The 21,078-nt window shown below is 39.2% G+C and overlaps 1 protein-coding gene across 1 annotated transcript in view; it reads right to left on the minus strand.

The window, feature by feature from the left end:
* The window catches only part of LOC102531415 (V-type proton ATPase subunit S1-like protein), a 561,646-nt gene that overhangs the window by 423,714 nt on the left and 116,854 nt on the right, over positions 1-21,078 (minus strand). The window contains exon 13 of the mRNA XM_072958437.1: positions 6,384-6,600. The gene's annotated coding sequence lies outside the window, so the exon portion shown is untranslated. The remainder of the gene's footprint in view (positions 1-6,383; positions 6,601-21,078) is intronic.

The raw sequence follows: 21,078 nt of genomic DNA on the forward strand, positions 1-21,078 counted from the left end.
CCTAGACATAATTAACAGTTTTCAAAAAGCTCACTAATTTTTGCCTTAGCAAAAGTCCCCAGATTTCTGCACTGGAGGCTCCTCGTAGCCCTGCCATGTGCTGCCTTTTCTAACCACACCCTCATTAGAGGCTCCTCTGCTGGACTCAGCTGTCCTTCACCAGTGCCCGCTGCCACAAGTGCCATTCTGGCCGAGGCTAGGGGACAGCGCTCTCCCTTTTGTTAGTCCTTCTGAAACATGGACCCAGATTCTTCAGTCCTTAGAGATCAGTTTGTAACTTTTAAGGTTTTTACTGATGGTTAGAAGATAACAGAAGTATAACAGAGAATAACATGCAATTCTTATTAAAATTAGCTACTCCAATAATCAGTAGGCCCAAAATTGACCTCAGAGGCTCTTACTGAGTCAGCTTCCTGTTTGGCTCCTGCCCTGTCTCCGCACACACCAATGTCCATGCCTCAGGGTTAGGGTCCAACAATTCATTGGCCTTGGAAAGAAAACAGCATCCTTTTTTCCCCAGTTTAAGGCTAATTTTTATTCCAGAAATATCCTTTTCCTAGGATGTTTCTCTTTGGGAGTAGCCATTCCCTTGGGATTGTATATCTATCCAAGTGTTTGTTCTGGCACCAAAAACCATGCCAGAAACTCCAAAAGAATCTCCAAGTTGCAGAACAATTTTTCAGAGTGGCTTAATAGAAATGAGATCAGATCATACGTGGGATACTAGCAATTCAAACCAACATGTCTTATAACCACTTAGTCAAGCTCTTGATCTTACCTCCAGCAGGAAGAAGATCAAGCATATACCTCACCTTTGCAATAATCAGGTTTCTACTTTCGATTTCGTATAAGCAAACGGTTGTATAACATATACACGTGATGAAGCACAAAGTCACACACACCCACACACATATACATACCTCCCCACTATCCAAATACAAATTATAATTTTAAGTATAAGGCAGTCTAATCCCCAAAACAGGAGGAAAACATATCTAATTTTACAGAGTCAAAATTCTGCCAATTACTGGCAAAAAATATTTAATGGCTGAAGTATCTGCTTTTGGGCTATGTGAAAACATTCAGGTTTTCCCCCCAAAATCAGAAGAAAAAAAAATATTTGCATTACATTTCCCTGAGTAAAAAGGCTAACTCAAGTTTCTTGCCCTAAGCAAAAGAAAAGGCTGCTTTGATAATAAATTGCAGTCTCTATTCTAAAAGGTATATGTGTTTCTAGATTTTTAGAAGACATTTTTCAGTCTTGCAAGGGAAAAAATCTTGATGTCAATTTTCCATTGGAAAGTTCATTATTATAAAATAGGCCACTTAATCCAGCCCTATTCGAGGCCTTAAGGGGAAATTCTCGATTTGAACTCACTCTCTAGAAATACCTCCTTTTAGTGACAATAGTGGTGCCCAGAAAATTAAGGAGTGAACCTAGAAGAGATGGACCAAGGAGAGACCTTAGTCTAGAGGCAAAAGGAATCCTCTTGATCTGCACGTGGTCCTGACTAGGATACCAGTATAGCAGGTCATAGAGTTACCTTGAGATGAATCTTTAACTCACTATATAGAAAATGTATCTAGAAAGTATTTGGTGTGTGTACCTCCTAGGAACATAAAACAATGACTGATAACAGGTTAGTGATTTGAGACACTGGCCAAACATCTTCCTTCTGAGACTCAGCTAACAGATAGGCAGCATTAAATTAGGCACAGAGATGTAGACACTCAACAACCAGCTCTTTACTGAGGTGGTGATTGCATTCAACTTTAAATCACTTTTGCATACACCATAAGAACTCAGAAGCCTCACAACCACTTTGAATCCAATAGCATATATAACACTCCTACCACCACCACTTTAGCTACATGGTACTCGGACAGCCACGGGAAGCTGTGTTTGTTTCTGTTCATCAATTGGCCCAGACAAAGCCATTTACACCAGTCCAGCATTTCTACCAATTAATAAAGTCTATTTCTATTATCTGGTATATCTGGCTAGTGTTCAGCAAGTAAAACCAAAGAACGTCAGAAGATTTCTCCTGTTGAGCCTACCTTTGAGTAAATGATTCTTCAGGTGTCTATGGTAACACACTGAAGGGCATACTACTCATAAGTTGTAAATAAGGTCTTTTGTTACAAGACTCTTTCCTCTGCAAGAATAGTAGGTAGCTGATAGCTAATGGAGACACTCTTTAAGCAGTCTCCCTAAGTTCTCACTTTGCCATTGGACTACAAGGTTAAAACTGTGAGTGGAAGACCATCATGCAAAAACCCCACTGAGGCAGCAAAGGACTTAGGCAAATCTTCCTTTCAACTCTTTAATGTGGAGGCTTTTAGTTCAGCTGTTACTTTTCTTGACATGATTTCGAATTTTGCTCTGATGGCTCATCTTTGGTGAAAGGTGCTCTCTCTCATTTGCACTCTCTCTCTCTCTTTGCCTACCCAACCTGTTACTGCCTCCCTCTTCCTCCCTGCCTCCTGTAGAGAACTTTTGCAAGGGCTTCCACCTAGCTTCTTAGACTTCCTACTATAGAACTAGGAAACTTGGGGACTTGAGGTTTTGAAGCTCTGTCCCTCAATGACATTGGAGAGATCACAGATCTATCTGAGCACTTTGGCTCAAGTGCTCATCACAGGCTGGTGTCTATGTCTTGCCATCTCACACTCACTAGCCCTGCAGTAATTGGTCCGAGGGGAAGCAGTGGTTAAGAAATACTGGTGGCAATGCCACAGTAAGGACTGTGCATATGTCTGCCAGACTGCAGAAAAATAACAAGGCTATGTGAATAGCCTTCTATTTTATTTGCTTCAATACATAATGATAATGCCCTTGAAAAAAGTGCAGGAAGTAGGCAGTGTGCATGGTGTGGTGGTTTTGTAATGTGTGGTGGGTAGACAGAACTACACTTCCCAGAATTCCCTTCCCTGTATGCAGAGCAAGCTTGATGGACTTGCAAGCAGTGCAACTGCACAGAGATCTGTTCTCAAAAGGGAGCCGATATTGGAGTTTAATGCTCTGTGTTGAAATTCTTATTAATTTTATCTCTGAATTTGTGTTGTGTAAGTGAAAACCCAGTGGACTGCTGAAGCCTGTCCTGGAGGCTTCGCTGACACATCATTCTGCCTCTTACCACCTCCCCACCTCCCTGGGGCTCTCCTTCCCCACTATATTGGCTTTTGCCATGCTCACCCCTGGTGGGGTCCTGGACATGTGGCAGGGGGGGTTGGAGATGTGCTCCCTCAAGTCATGGGATAGGATACAAGGCACCTGTGAGATCTGCATTTACCTCACAACTATCTCAAGAGTTAGAGGACTGTAACATTAAATAGCAAATAATAAACACCATGAAATATCCAGAAAGAGACTGCAGAAGAAAGGCAAAAGCAGTTCTCCTGCTTTCTGAACAAGGGGCTCCCCATTTTCATTTTGCACTGGCCCCACAAATGATATTGCCAGCCTTGCATATACATCACACATCAGTATGTACCATAGACACATATTTGTTCAAGATGCAGAGCGTGGAAGTGAAGCAGCAGCCACATGCTTCACCTTAGAAAGGTAGAGGCAGATGTTTCTTTAGCTTAGGCACGTTATCATTGATCTGCTAACTCAACACAATGGCATAGGGTTTTCCCACCTTCCCCAAGACTTTCGTTCAGCTTTTCCAGTTTCTGGGCCAGCTGTGTATTTAACTCCATGACAAGGGACACCAGCTTTTCCCACATGACATAAAGATAATAGCTGGAGATGACAAGAATTGACATGAGTTCCAGTATGTGTTTATGGCTTCCAGTTTGTCCTTGCTCTCATCCACTTTATAGCCATCTTCTAAACTGCCTACCCTATAGTTTCTGGGCTACAGCATCTGACATCAAAACTACTGCTTAATCAGGTCCCACAGTTGTGTAAAGTTCGATGACTGTAACAACAAATCTCACATAGTATATCTCCTAGCAGTTCTGCCTCTCTAAATGAATTGTGGCTAATAAGTATGGCCAATTTTTTTAAACCTTAGAAGAGGTTGAGGAAATAGGATTATATATATAAAATTAAAAATAGAAAACAATGTGACATGGTGAAATAGTATCTTAACGTTTACATAATCCTTTTTTGCAATCAACATACATTGTCTTATTTGGTCATCACCACAAGCCCCATGAGGTAGAATAGGACAGTTATTATAATTTCCATTTTACAGATGGAAGTGAGATGTCAGGGGTTAAGTGTCATGGCCAATGTCACATAGAAAGGAGCAGAGTTGGAATTGGTCCTCTAATACTTTCCCCAGGTCATTCCCATTGACCTAGAGGGTCTTTCCCAAATATGAAATATTAAGATCAATTATTAAGCTCAAATCTTCAGTGCAATGAAAACCATTTCAATAGGAGACAAGGTCTCTGGTTCTCAGATATGTTTGCTGCTCAAACATCAAATAAGCAGACTATGTATCATTCAGCTCACACCTTTACATCCATCTCCACTGCCCACGCTGTCACCTTAGAGCACAAAGCCCTAGAAACTCTCACTCAGCACTGAATGGTCCAGCTTCCAATCTCAGAAAATAAAGACACCCGGAACAACTGCTAGTGTTACTGAAACTCGGGTTTCACACTGGTACTTTTTAACACTCACAGACAAAAATGTTGTAGGCAACAGAGACATAAGAAGCTCTCATTATAATTTATGCATATGATGTATCAGAGCAAGGTTTGGCAGTTGTTTCATAATTGTGAAAAAAAATCAGCTTCATTTCAAACAAATAATCAAAATTCCACAACAGACTACAAAAGTAAGTGACACTTGGCTTTTCTATTTTTACTAACCACAGAAATGAGAAATAAGCCATTCTATTAAAGCCTTTGAGCTATAACCATATAAAGAAATGAACACACTAGCACTGTGCAAAATCCAGAGAAAATGTAAATTCACACCATTTGTCAACAATTGCAAAATTAGCCCAAATAAGGTGTTAGATAATTACAGTTCTCCCTCATAGCAGAAAGCAACAGTTGAAATTACAGAGGAAAGATCAAAATTACCTCTGGTGACTTTCTGTTCTTCTAGAAGGGCCTTATTAACCCATAAATCATGACCCATAAATCTCCATCATGATAACCGCCAGCATGCACTTCTTATGGAAAAGCACCCCCACTGTACCCCACCACCCAGGCTATACCCATCCATATCTAGTGGTCCCAAGAACCATGGGCACGGAAGTCAACTGGGCCAGAGCTTTGGGAGGTGCTGAAAATCCCTGGTCTGCTCCTCTGAATTATTATTAGTTCACAACAGCCTGCTTAGAGGATGAGAATGGCTTCATTCCTTGGATGTCAAGCAGGGGAATCACAAGCAAGCTCCAGGGGTCTTTATTAATTCATTAGAACAAGCATTTATCAAGAGTTTACTTCATGCCAGATGTTGTTCTTGGCTCAAGGTCATAGTGGTGAAAGGCACTTTCACAAGAGGGATGTGTCTTCCCTCATGGGGTTTACAGTCTTGCATAGGATCTAGATGTTAATCACCAGCCGTGCAGACTAATGTGCCAGTGCTAGCTGAGGCAGATGTTGGGAAGGACAGGTTAACGCTGCCAAGAACGTGTCTTAGAGAAGCCTAACCTCATTCAGGGTTTCATGCAAGGCTTCCCTAAGGAAGTGACATTTGTGTTAATTCTGGAGGAAAGTAGGCGAAGGGGTGAGGATGCTCTGAGTATTTCTAGAGGAGGAAACACAATCTGAATGTGGAGTCCCAGTGGAAACCCTGACCCAGGCCAAGTAGGAATAAAGAACAATAAAGGATCTGGTCTGAGGATATTAGGCCTGGGCAGAGCAGGAGGGGAGCCTGAGGGAACAATGGGGAGGCAGGCAACAAAATATGAAGCTTGAGAAGGTAATTTTCATCTACAGCAGTGCTGTGCCTCAGGCTGACCTACACCTAGAAGGACATAATAGAGGGGAGGGGGATGTGGGGGTGAGGAACGAGAGGGGACAGAAATGGGGTTGGGTGGAGGCAACAACAGGCCCCAAGAGTCCTGAGCATACTGCGAGCAGCTCAGGTTTATCCTTCAGCCCCTCTAAACACTCCCCTCCCAGGGCTGTCTTTCCCCTTCCCCTCTCCAGCATCCTCCTGCTGCTCGGGCCACCCTTCCTGCCTCGTTCCCTGCATTCAAATACCAGTTCACCTCCAGCTTCAGCTTTGCATCAGGAGCAAAACTGTGATACCTGATTCAAGCAATGAACTCTAAGGTGTCAACAGCTAACAGGTATGCTTCTTTTAATGCTTACCAACCCCAATGAATTTCCTGAAGGAGGACTAAATTCTGAGCAGAGGAAGTGTTCATGTTTGTCTGAGGAACTGGGAACGCCAAATTTTTACTGACCTTTGGGAAGATGACCACCTTCAATTCCACGTTAATAAACTGGAGACTTCAGGAATGAAGGGCAGGAGGGAGAGAGAGAGGGTCCAAAAGTCAATCTCCAGAAGTGGTCCTGGCCTCTTCCTGCAGTGATGGAGTCCAGACAGAGAGCAACAGAAAGGCCTGTGGGTCTTTATGAAGGGTCAGAAGCTCTCTCCCAAAGACAAATAACTCAGAAGTGCTAAAAAGAAACAGGAAAGATACCATCACTTCTCAGAGTACGTACTTACATCTTCAAAGTTTTCTCTTCCATCCTGGTATTAAATCAATACGAGCATATAAAGAGAAAAAAAATTTTGTATCTATGTGTGTGTTTGTGCAGATTTATTCCTGAGCTGCTAAATTTTTTAGAAATCAGAGTCTAAAGCATTTTTTCTAACAAATATCATGTGCCAGTGTTATTCTAAGTAAAAATCTTATTTGATCCTCAAAAATTCCATGAGTTTAAGTACTATTATCGTCTCTACTGTTTTAGAGGGAAATTGTGGTACAGAAATGTTCACATTAAAAATGTTCACTACCTCTAAGAATTAAAAAGTTTTATAATTAAACATCTAAAGAAAGATTTTTTTCCTTTGCTCTAAAAGCCCAAAAATATATTTATCTGCTACATTTGACATGACTGCCTATTTTGTAGCAAACCATGTAGAATTCAGGATATATACAATAATTGAAACTTATGTAATATTTCAAAACCATCGAATAAGCCACAATTACTTGGTTTAAAAAATACTAAGTAGGATAAAAAAGGAAATGATCGACGTAAATGTTCTGATCCCTTTAGTAATACATGGCTGCCATTTTGCTCAATGTCTGCCCTGACCTAGTAGGACTTAATATTCAAAGTGGTGGCGTGATAGTCCATTAGAGGCTGTATTTGTTTGCTAGGGCTTCCATAACGAGGTACCACAGACTGGATGCCTTAAACAATAGAAATTTATTTTCTCAGTCTTGAAGCTAGAAATTCAAGATTAGGGTGTTGGCAGGGTTGGTATCTTCTGAGGCCTCTGTCTTTAGCTTGTACATGGCCATCTTCTCCCTATGTCTTCACGTGGTCTTCCCTCTGTACATGTCTGTGTTCAAATTTCCTCTTCTAATAAGGACATGAGTCATATTGCATTAGAGCCCACCTAGTGACCTTATTTTAACTTAATTAACTCTCTAAAGACCCTATTTCCAAATACAGTCACATTTTGAGATACTGGGGGACTAGGATTTCAACATATGAATTTTGAAGGGACACAATTCAGCCCATAACAGAAACAATGACCCATGAATTAAGAGGAAGCTTGATTCTTCAAATGGATAGGAACACACCAAAAGAGCTAGGAGAGCAACCTGGCTAGAAACCCACACTTGGAAGAGTCCTGTCCTGAAGGGATTAAGCCCAAAGGGTGAGGGAAGAAACTCAGAATAGTCACCCAACTTTACTACTGTCCAAATGGGAAAATGCTTCATAGCTACAGCTAGTGTGTACTTGAGAGGATAAAATTTGGCTGAAATTCATACTGTCTTCCTCTAATGTGGCCTTAGATCATTATTTGATCTTCTTGGATTAGGTGAGAGTTAGAACAAGGAGATAAATGCAGTGGATGTGATGCTGGAAATTAATGAGCTCAGTTTCCATCTCTCAGCCTTTGAAAGGTTGTTGCTTAGGCAAGAACCAATTCTAGTGATATCTCCCAAACTGTTAATATATTTTTCTTCAGAAAGAAATACAGCATGGTTTGTCTAACAAAAGTAAAAGAGGAGTTAATGCTGAAATTCAGAAATCTGTGGATTGTTTTATTTGCTTTTTGAATAAACTTGTTATTTTAACTTTCAGTGCTGAGTTTTCCTCTCTTTAAAAATATTTGTCAACTTACTCTTTATGAAATGTGTTTACTTTTATAATTAAAAAGAAAACTTTTAAACAATTTCCCCACTTTCTAAATGTTCCTTTTGGGGAAAAAAACAGTTCTTAAATTTGTTGTTTTAATTTGCCCAGTCATTTTTACTTCCTCTAATTAAGTAAGCATGCTCTTAAACAGGGTAAAATAAATTTTTGCAGAGTGAATCACTTGCTCCCACTATAACTTCAGAGGAGTGTCTATAAGGGGAAAAACTGGGAGGCCACAAGCAATTGAATTTCTTCCTGCAATATCTCTCCTCTTGACAGTTGCAAAGAAACTTGTTTGAAAGAGGAAAACATTCCAGCAAATACTGTAATCAGCATGAGGCAGGCACCAAACTCTCAATGTCATCTTACTGAGGAAATTTTTACTTTTAAAAAAAATGACTGTAGTTTTCCATACAATGGGGGAAAAAAGTTTGCTATACATGCAGGTATTTGAGAAAGATCTATATTCCAATACATGAAGAACTCCTAAAATCAAATCAGTAATAAAGCAATAAACAACCTAATAAAAAATAAACAAAGCCTTGAAAATATATATAAAAGAAAATATACAAATGACCAATAAGCACATAATAATATACTGAACATCATTAATTATCAAATAAGTACAAATTAAAATCAAAATGATTTACCACTTCACACCTATCAGGATAGCTAAAATTAAATTAAATTACATTAAAAAGGCTATACCTGACTGGTCAGGATTAGGAACAGCTAGAACTCTCAGACGTTAATGAAATATGTCAGACCACTTTGAAACTGTACGGCAATTTCTTATTAAACTAAATATATACCTACCTTATGACCCAGCAGTTCTAGTTATTTACCCAGAAAAGATGAAAAACTTTATTCATAAAAGACTGTACAATGTTTATAGCAGCTTTATTCACTAGCTTTAAACTGGAAGCAACCCGAACGTCCAACAGGAGAACGGAAAAATAAATTGCGGTATATTCAGACAGTACGATACGATACAGAATAACAAAGAATGAACTACTGATATCACGGACAATTTGGATGTATCTCTGAAACAGAGCACTATTCAAGAGAAGCCAGATGCAGAAGAGTGCATCCTGTTTGATTCCATTTATGTGAAGCTCAAGAACCAGCAATACCAAACTATGACAGAAATCAGAAAAAGTGTTGCCTACAGGGTAAAGTCTGACTGGAAGAGGGCAAGAAACTTTCTAGGGTGGCAGATATGCAGATGTATAATTCTTTTCAAAATTTTTTGAATTGGATGCTTAAGATCTGCAACTTTCATTGCATATATTTTTGACTTCCATAAAAATGTTACAAAGAGTTGTTAAACAAAACTGACTTAAGTTTTCCAACATCTCATGTATTACCCCGTTGCTCAATTTTCATTTATGACTTGGCTGACTAGACCACTGGTTGCTCATGTGCCCCCTGCAGGTCATGACACAACCTTTCCAGGGAGGTCAAGCAGGAACAACACTGGTGAGCTGCCCAAGGGTCTGGGCCTTTCCTGTTTGCAAGGCCTTACAAAACACGGAATGTCACAGAGATAAAAATCGACAAGACCCTCTTTAAGAACCATTAGTTCCAAGTGCTCTCAGCCAAAGGTAATACGAGAGAACAGGGGCTGTAGAGCCGCTCAGGCCAGAGTTAAGTCCCAGCTCAGGCATTCACCAACTTTAAGCAGATTACCTATCATTTCTGAACCTCTCTGTTTCTTCCTTTGTAGAACAGATGACTTTGCAGGATCGGAGACCATGTTAATAATGGTTCCAGATTAAACCTTGCACACAGCAGGCCCTCAATGGAGGATAGCTACCACTGGCCAATCAGCTCCCTGAAAGGAGAGGAGTTTGGCACATAGTAGGGGTTTAATAAATATTTAATAAATGAATGAATAGCCTGAGAAATTTCTATTTTCTTTAATTCCTATAAGAAAATACCAAGGGATTTAACCAAAAAGAAGCAGGATGGGTGATCAGAAAGAGAGTATTTCTGCCAATATATTGTCCTATCTTGGTATACACCCAGTCCTTTATATGGAACCCTTGAGATCAGATGGGACCAGAATTTCAGAATTCAGAATTTTTCTGATTTTGGAAATGTAATATGGTGTATACACCATATATACATAACCCATCTAGTAGATTGGACAGTACCCCACATCAAACACATTAATATTTTCCACAGCAAAACTTGTAAACATTCACATTAAAAAGAATACAGACAAGAATAGTCTCATATTGGTTCATGTTCAGTTTTGCCACCAAATAAAGTATTTTTAAAATAACTATTGTTTGAGTGCAGAGCTATTGAGATTGCAGAATCGTTGGCAATCTGATAATGACTAACATTTAGGTAGCACCGCATTCTGGCCTAAGCACTTTGTATATATTAAGCCCATTAACTCTTCACAACAAGTCTATGAGGTAGATACTATTATTACTATCATTCCCATTTTATAGACAAGGAAACTGAGGTACAGACAGGATAAGTAACCTGTCCAAGATCAAACACTTTACTCTGGAGTCTGTATTCTTAATCATACTTCCACACTGCCTCAGTGTTCCAGAGCCCTTGTCATATGTGCAATGATGGGCTCTGAGCAAGCATCTAATCTCACTCTCCACCCTCATGCCTCCACACTCAAAATTATTAAAGAAAATTGGTACCGGGTTTTCTATCCTTTTAATGTTTCCTCCACTTGGAAAACTCTAAAGTTTGTTGGAAAGAATTACTTTAAAAAATCTGCCCTCTTTAGCAGACTCAAAAAAGACAGTCTCATTTGCCTGAGACAGTCAAACTAAACCATAAGCAAGAAACCTAGCTTTAATTTTTTTTTTAACTTTCAAACAGATTACTAATAGAAGGGCATGTTCACAAAACGGTTAGCTAGCAGTGAGTTGCAGAAGAAAAGCCAGAAGCCTACAAAGTAGAATAACACACTTTCAGTTCATCCAGGTGATTAAGAAATACATTCAAATTTATGGGAAGCCCAGCCATCTAACAAAGGAAAACAATATAAAGAGCTCACAGCTCTGAGGGGACAAGAATAGAACCTAGTCCACAGAAAAGAGGAAAGCTTGAGCATCAATCATATAGCTGGCCAAGTGTTAACAACTTCTAAACAGTGAAGGTGAAAGAACATTTGTTCACCAAAAGGTCAGTTTCTCAATTCAGGGGGGAAGGTTTAGGGGCATGTGGTGGAAAGTTTGCCTCAGTGTGCATGTTATTTTACCCTTGGGCACAGTTTGCCTATGAAACAAGGTTGGTGGTTGAGAGCAATTAGTCTGGCAGCTAATCAATGTCATTGTACTGACAGCTTCCAGGAAACCATCCCAATCTAGAGGAACGATGCTTCAACACTGAGTTGCTTCTCACAGAAAATACCAAGCACTGAGGATGCTCCCTTGGGAGTATGCACATGTCCTCAGTCAGTCAGTATTTACCAAGTGTCTGTAAGGTACTTAATGCTACAATCTGTGCTTGGGAACACTTGTTAAACCCAGTTTCCTCCCTACATATGGTTTAAAATCTTAACTGAGGGAATGAAAAATGTAATCATGTCAGGGACAGAAAATACATACAAATGCAAGAGTTGGCAAAAGGTTTTGAGCTGTGTTTCTCTATTTCTCTTTCCCTATTTGATACACAACTCAAGTTACAATCTTCATTCCAACTGGCTGAACTCTCAGAATGTACCTAAACCTACTTAGGTCAAGTATTTCCAGTCAAAAACAATTTCACACTACCTCAGCACATAATCAAGAGCAATTCATATATATGGGGCAGAGCAAACAGAAAAGGTCTTAACTCAACAAGTGGTTGTTGAAGTGAATTGAAATCCCACCCGATTATACCCAACCTAGAAGGTTTTGTTTGTGACTGAGAATGATTCACTACCTACCAGTAACTGTGCTTTTGAGTTTAGAGAAAAAACATCCTCCTCAACACAAAGTATATTCTTTCCTATAGGAGAGTTTTTGACTGCGCGGCCATAACTTCCTAAATAAACCTTTGCCATCCACAAAATGCTAATTTGCTATCGTTCAAGCTAACTTATTTTTTAGTATTGGCCTCACCCTAAATATAATGCCACCCAAGAGTCTTTGTTGTCTCAAACATGTTTTGCAGCAGAGGATGGAAAGGCAGTGAGACATAAAGAAAAGTAAACTGGGTAAGAAAATAAATGTGAGCTGGGCAGAGGAGGAGGAAGCTGCCAGCCCTGTACCCCCAGCCTCACCTCATGCCAGTCGGGGGAACTTCCATCTTAAGAACTCTAATTACACACACCCCAATGGTCACAGCAGCACTATTTACAATAGTCAAGACATGGAAACAACCTAAATGTCCATTGGCAGGTGACTGGATAAAGAAGCTGCAGGATACAATGGAATACTACTCAACCATAAAAAAGAATAGAATAATGCCATTTGCAGCAACATGGATGGACCTCATTTTAAGTGAAGTAAGCCAGAAAGAGAAAGAAAAGTACCATATGATATCATTTATATGTGGACTCTAAAAGAAAAGACAAATTAACCTATTTACAAAACAGAAACATACTCAGAGGCATAGAAAACAAACTTAGGTTTTTGGGGGGAGGGGTAGGAAGGGATAAACTGGGAGTTCCAAATTTGCAGATACTAACTCCTATATATAAAATAGATAAACAAGTTTATACTATATAGCACAGGTAACTATATTCAATATCTTGTAGTAACCTATAATGAAAAAGAATATGAAAATGAATACATGTATGCATATGTATGACTGAAACATTATGCTATACATGAGAAATTGACACAATATTGTAAACTGACTATATTACAATAAAAAAAACAAATAAGTTGGAAAATATAAGAAAAAAATGTTCAGGCTCCTTAGCAGTTCAGGCTGACTAAAGTACAGAAAGTCTCCTTATCTTACACTGAGGTGACCCAGCCCCTCTTCATTGTTTCACATGTAAAGCCAACCAGGTATGAAAACACTGATTTGAAATGTCAGACCATGAGTTCTCACAATGTGGTAGAGCACCTATTCAGTACCAAATAAGCAGTTTAAAAATAGAAATGTATTTTTTAATCTTCGTAAACTATAACCAGATTCTTATGACATCTAACCTCTGTCTAGCCAAGATACGAGCTGAAGTCAATGACTTTTAAGGGGGTAAGTAAAACGTGCTCAAGGTTTTATCCTATGTCCAGTTAAAAAACAAACAAACAAAAAAACCCAAAAACTAATTCCTCTCACCTCTTTATTTATTCTTTTTAGTCTTCTTCCTCTGGGTTTCTCCCCTTCCCAAAATCAATTACAATCAGCCCTCCTTATCTGTGAGCTGGGAGGGCTAACTGTACTTCGCCATTTTATATAAGAAACTTGAGCATCCATGGATTTTAGTACCTGTAGGAGGTGCTGGACCAAATCTCCAAGGAAGCCAAGCGGTGACTATTCCATCATAATTCAATAAATGTTACAGGGAGCTTATTATATGCCTGTTGGGCAGTGGGGGTGTTATGAGAACAAAATATGCAGCTATTCCTATCTTCCAGTCTGGTGAGGATGACAGACTTCAAACATTCTAACCCTCTGGGGCTCACACAGCAGTAAGAATGAACTGACAGAGGCTAAAAAATCAGTCCCTGTAAGAATGAGAAAGCTATAGTGGATGATTTTTCCATTCACCTGAGGACATCCAAGTGGTTTCAAACATCAAATGCCTTCTCAAAGAACAAAGAGTTGCTGCATTAAGGACATTCAACAGAATGAGATACAGGCATGTAGGCAATTTGTTGAGAATAGAAAGTACAATTTCCCACCATGAACAATTTGAAAGGGCAACACTCATGTGGACATGCAAGCTTTAACATACTTGCTCAGATGTCAGTTTCATTACTTGATAGCCATTACATCATTCTTTGTTTTTATCCTAAGAAAATGCATAAAAATAGGATGCTAGAAAATTTTGTGAATGAAAAGAATAGGAAACAAAAGGACGTGAAATAAAGGAAATATTTAGAGGTTTCCACAGTATACTGAAAAATATTTAAATTTTGGAAATCAGATAGGTTCAAACCCTGAATCCATCTCTTACTAAGGCAATTTTCTTAAATTATCTGAGGGTCAGTTTACTAATCTAAAATGGAAAAGAAAAACACCAGCCTCTTAAAATCAGTGTGATGATTAGCGGAGAATAATATTTAAATACTAGCATGACACCTGACTCTATACTCAGAAGGAGCTCTATATGAAAGGTCTGCTTCTCATAAAACAATCAGAACACCATTCTAACCCCAAGGATGATGTCCACAGAGAAGGCAGGCTGAGAATACTCCTCTTTTCATTCAGCAAATACTGAGCACTGGGTCCTCTATTAGAGATACTACAGTGAGTAAGAGTGAGGATTTTACCACAATGAAGTCCTCAAAATATCTGCCGCTCATGAATCCCTATAGTGAGCAGAATAATGTAATAGCAGATTCAAGAAATAATATATTTCAGACTCACAGCAGTTTTCTTACCTTGAAAAATTGGCCTTAATCATATTTACATAATTAATATCCTTTTACATTCTTTGGTTGCAAGAAACAGAACCCAACTCTAAGTAATCTGAGCAAAAGAGAACTCTTTTCAAGATGAGATGTTGCTCAGAGAACCAGAGGACTGAAGCAGCAGGGACCAGAGCCTCTCCTGAGTTCTCCCAAATCAACAGAGCTGCCTTGAGGATGGATCTGCTCCAGCTATATTGCTTAGACTCTCCCAGAAGAGACAGTCTAAGAGCCCATGCTAGGACACATAAAGAACCCGCAGCTAAGGAAGGTCAAATCACCTTAAATTACAGTCCCAACAAGATTGCCCACAATAGCAGAGAGGTCACTCAACAAAAGGAAATTGGGGTAGTGTTACCAAAAGAAAAAGAATGGATGATGGTAGCTAAAATACAACAATATATAGTAATAGCAATAGTAGTAATAATAATAATAATAACAGGAGTTGGCCTTTAGTGAGCACTTACATAGTTTTAGGACCACGTTAAGCATCCTATTGAACTATTACCACAATTCTACAAGGTATAAAGTACTACTACTTTTAAAAATTAATAAAGTGAGCTCAGATATGTTAAATAATGTATCCTGTATCACACAGCTAGAAAACTGAAATACATTCTGATATCAAAAATGTGTTAACCACTATGATATTCTGCTTCTCTTGTTAACTTTGGGAAGTAAATAACCAAGTGCTCAATACTCCAAATTTCAATATTAAAGATAAAACCCTAAAAAATCCTATACTGTGATAAATATATTTGGTGTTGGCTGCAGTAAATAATTATTCATAGAAGAACGGGCAGCAGCAACCACCGAGTTAATAAATGAACCACAGAAAAACAGAATCTTATTTTTCAAAAAGGGGTGAATGGTAACTTATTGAATACAAATACTTTCCTCATCTCTCTGTAGCTTAGAAACTGTAAACTTGGCAGTGAACAAGTGACTTACTGTAAATTGGATTCTAACTACCAGCACAAGCAGGTTTTCAATCAAGTGTCTATGGATTAGTCAAGTTCAGTGAAAAACTGAGAGTATACAAATACCATCTATCATGCTAGCTTAATCTTTAAAATGAATTCTCTGTTGCTGAATTGATAGGGCAGAAGTTGACATTTCCTCTGTCTACCTGCAAAATTTGGAACAAACTAATAAATATTTCTAACTATGTTGTACTTTTCAAAATTTTAAATAATCACATACATAACTTCAATAGTGCTAATAAATAACAGTTGATGTGCAGGACTGGAGAACTAGACATCCTTCCCCAAGTGCCCATCCATCAAGGGTGTGCCCACTGGTCCTGTCAGCCAGACACAGACCCAAATCTGGATGCAGTATGTGTGATGGGGCAGAGCCTTGGCAGAGATCAGACTGAGCTCTGTGTGAATCTCAGGGCACCACCGTGTGACCTCATTGCTTGGTACCTTTTTCCTCATCTGTAAATGGCTACCTCCAAGACTTGATCTGAGGGTGAAATAAATAGAGAATGGTACTGTAAATTACTTGGAACCAGGTTTTCTTAGGATGGGTTCCCTAGGAAAAGGCTTGAGGTAGAGCTTCTTGTGAACGGGATTTTTTTGAGAGAGTAAGGGAAGCAGAACAAATCAGGGTAAGAAAGCTGAGCAAGGATGTGGTCTCAGCTGGAGACTAGCTTTAGCCTGATCCCATGGGATGCTCTGGAGCAGGAATTGTACAACAGAGTTGGTTCCATCTTGTGGCAGAGGGTTGGGATGGGCTTTCATATTCTGTAGTCAGTCAGTCATTGGCCACTGGTTGGAGGATTAGAGAAAGAAAAGAATGGAAGGCCAGCTGGTAGTTCTGTGAAGAAGAGGGTAGCTGTGGGCATTAGCCATCAGTCCTCATTAGTAGCTAAGAGGATTTGAGTAGGGAACCACAGCATATACTACACATGACTGTGTGGCACATCGTTAAGTGCTTGATAAATATTAGCCCTTTATTTTACTCTCAACTTAGCAAATATTTATTGAGCCCAGGACCCTTGTTAGGCAATGAAGATATAAATATGAGTAACGTATAGTTCCTGTCCTGGAAGTGTTTGCAATGCAGCTGGAAAGACAGGTGTACATTGAACTAAAAATGCAAAAGGAAATAGGAGAAATCTTTGGTAGTCTCATCTGACTACCCCTTTCTTTGAATGCCCTCCTTTCCTAATCCAGGGGCCAAGAGTCTTTCCTTTCCTGAACATCTCTCCTCTGGCAACACTCAATATCCAGACCTGTATTTCAGAATTTTTTTTTTCTTTTCATCACTTAGCACAGATAGATGTGTGATAATGGCAATGGTTTAATCCATAAACTAAATCAGTGTATTCAGACTGCACTAGTGAGTCATGAAATCAAAAAGTGGGTCCTACAATCTGTATTTTTAAAAATAGAAATAGAATAGAAAAAAAAATATCAGAGTGCATCACAATAGTAAGTAAAGCTAAGGGTAAGATATAATTGTGGCCTGTGTATATATGTACTCTATATGAATATAGAGAATTTTTTCCCTGTTTTCTGTTTTTCAGAGTAGATGTTTTTCTCAAAATGGGTCACCACCAAAAACATCTGAGAAACACTAACCAAACTGAACCTCGCTGGTAGCTTGTTAAGATATTATTCCACTCAGATAACATGTGGTCCCTAATAGGTCACAATGCAATTTCAAAATGAAAGTATGAAGTCTGAGGTAGCAATTTCAAGGAACTCTGCAGAACAAAAGGGTAAATACTTTGGTTAGCTGTGTCTTTCAGCATCCCTCATGTTAATAAACCTGCTTTGTCAATAAGGTTTTTGAATGTCTTACTAAGCTCAGGGCTGTGTGCTGAGAATGAAATAAAAAACAGTAACAACAAAAATAGGCCATTTGGGAGTTTATAATTTCCCAAGATAACAAACTCAACTTGAGAATTTTAGTCAAATGTGGTAAATGCTATAGCAGAAGCATGCGGGTGCTAGGAAGAACACGAATCTAAAACCTACTTGGCAGAAGGTGTAAGGGACACCTGGTGTCTGCTCTCAGGAACCTTACAGTCTTATTTGGTAGATAAAATACATGCAAAGAGATAAAAATGAAATAACACTCAAGCATTTCTTGAAGGCATGAAAAGGACTAGGATTTTGATTTATTTTTAAATCCAGGGGGACAACTAAGCAGTGCAAAACCAGGAGTCTAGATTGATTCAGGAAAGCTAGCCTAGGCCATGGATTCATGAAGCAGGGCCAGAGAAATGCAAGTAAGCACACAAATTGGTGTTTAACCTGGAACACAGTAAGCATTTAATAATTATTGAATGAGTGAACACATGAATCTGATGGCTAATGAGCAGCTTGCTCCTCTGACTTTTCCTTATAAGCAGCAAGAGTGTAGTTAACAGGATCCACTTCATCCTAGATTTACCTATTCTCACTAAGACATATCAGCACAAAGCCAGTGAAGACAACAAGACCCTGAAAACCTATTTCCTGTGACCAGCAGTGAGTGGTAAAGCCAAGAACATAATACCTGCCTTAGTCCATTCAGACTGCTTTAACAAAAATACCATGGAATGGGTGGCTTAAACAACAAACATTTATTTTTCACAGTTTTGGAAGTCCAAAATTAAGGCACTGGCAGATTCAGTGTCTGGTGAGAGCCTGTTTCCCAGTCCATAGACCATCTTCTCACTGAGTCCTCACCAGTGGAAGGAGCAAGGAAGCTCTCTGAGGCCTCTTCTATAAGGGTACTAATCCCATTCATGAGGGCTCTACTCTTATGACCTAATCATCTCCCAGAGGCTCCACCTCCAAATATCATCACACTGGGGAGTAGGTTTCAGTATATGAATTTGGGGGAGGGGGAAACATTCAATTTATTGCATTCCTTCCTTCACCCCCAAAAGTCCTTATCTTTCTAGCATACAGAATACATTCATTCCATCCCAATAGCCTCAAAAGTCTTAACTTGTTTCAGTATCAATTGTAAAGTCTAAGTCTAAAATCTTATCTGAATATCATCTAAATCAGATATGGGTAAGACTTGAGGTATGATTCATCCTAAGACAAATTCCTCCCCAGCTATGAAACCAAACATGTGATGTGCTTCCAAAATACAATGATGGGACAGGCAGAGGATAGATATTCCCACTCCAAAAGGGAGAAATAGGGAAGAAGAAAAGAGGAACAGCCTCAGGTAAATTCAAAACCTAACAAGGCAAACAACTTAAACCTTAAGGTTCAATAATAACCCCTTTGGCTCATGCTCTGCCTCCCAGGCCCAGTTAGGGTGGCACCATTATCCCCACTGCTTGGTGGGGGTGTCCTCCTCCTCCTCCCAATGCCACAGTACTCCTGAACTGGGATCAGGCTCCCTGTGACTCCAGACAGCTCTATCCTCAAACCTAGGTGGAGACTGCCAGGCCCCCAAGGCCATGTACTCTGCCTGCTGATGGAGACATGCTGGTGCAGATGACACCAAAGTTTGCTGCCTGCACCTTGCAAAGAGTTAGCCATCATGGCTGAGCTGCACTGGGCCCACTTCAGCTGCAGCTGGGATGGGCAAGGAGCAAGGAGTGCTGAATCAGAGGGCAAGAGGGAGCCCTTGATGTGAGGCAGTACAGGCATTGTACACAGGGGCCCCACAGGTGCAGCAGCTTCTCCTTTGAAGCCACTCTACCTACCTCCACCCCCTGTCCCTGCACTAGAGGTCTATGACAGGAGTGGCAGCTCTGATTATCTCTGAATCACTGTCTGGGTCATTCTTTCATTGCTTTGGATAATAGCTCCTGTTGAGGACCTGTTCTGTTGAGATGGTTGATCCGTACTAATCTAATCAAATGGCCACCTGGCCACATCTTTATTATTCTTATTTTTTGCAATATAAATAGGTTGAGGACTTTCCAAATCTTTAAGTTCTTTTTTTGCTTAACAATTTCATCTTTAAGTTATTTCTCTTTTGAACTTTACTATAAGCAGTCAGGAGAAGTCAATGTTCATCTTCAACACTTTGCTTAAAAATTTATTCAGCTGAATACCCAATGTCATCGCTCTCAAGTACTACTTCCAATGAAACACTGGAACATGAATACAATTCAGCCAAGTTCTTTGTCATTTTACAAGGATGGCTTTTCCTCCATTGTCTAATAACATGTTTCTCATTTCCATCTGAGACCACATCAAAATGGCCTTCACTGTCCTTGTTTCTACCAATATTCTGTTCAGGATTACTAAGGCATTTTCTAAGAAGATTGAATTTTTTTTATAGTTCTCCTCTTTTTTTTTTTTTTTGGAACGCTTACCAGAATTGCCTTTAACAATCCATTCATGTCAATGTCGGCTCTAACATGCACTTTAAAATTCTTCTGCCTACACTCATTGTCCAGTTCTAAAGCTGCTTCCATATCTTTGCTATTTGTTACTGCAGCACTCCAATTTCTTGGTTCCAATTTCTTTCTTTTTTATAAGCCACCCAATCTATGGTATTCTTTTACAGCAGCCCAAACAGACTTAAGACATTACCTAAGGTACAAAAGGAAGAAGTTAATATGGGGTGGCTTGGAGGGTAAAATGCTAATATGTTGTAGAAAAATCTAAGATTTGGATAATTTTTACTTAGCACTGTGTTTCTTTTTAATCACTTTTACTGAGGTATTATTTACATACAACATAATTCGGCAATTTTCAAGTGTACAATTTAATGAGTGTTGACACCATTAAACTGTAACCACCAACACAATCAATATACAGTGCAAGTTAATCACACTGAAAATTTCCACATGTCCTTTTTACTCCAAATAATGTTTTAAAACAAGCACTGAGGTTAATAAACTTAGCCACTAATGTTATAAAACCAGGTAGGCAAAAGACAAACCCTGTTATCTCTAATTGAGATCTCTTAAATTAATCCCACAGTAAATGTATTAAGAATAATAATAAACAAATCAAGAGGTGATACTTAACAAAAACATAGACTGCAAAAAGATAAACTTCCTCCAGAAAAGTAATCTAGCAGTTAATTTATATAATGGGTCTTTTATCTGTATCAGTTTGATCAAAGTGCCTACACAATATTATCATCTTTGTAGACAATGAGTAGTTTTGGCGGGGGGAGGGGGCAACTCTCTCCCCACTAAGGTAACTTCTCCTTTGAACAGGTATCAATCATAGAGACCAAAGGAGAAAATGACCTGAATGACCTGAACATTCTCACAGCCATCTAAAGAGTTACACACACTTGCAGCTAATTTCTTCTG

Source organism: Vicugna pacos, chromosome 3 (assembly GCF_048564905.1).
Source record: "Vicugna pacos chromosome 3, VicPac4, whole genome shotgun sequence".
NCBI lineage: Eukaryota > Metazoa > Chordata > Mammalia > Artiodactyla > Camelidae > Vicugna > Vicugna pacos.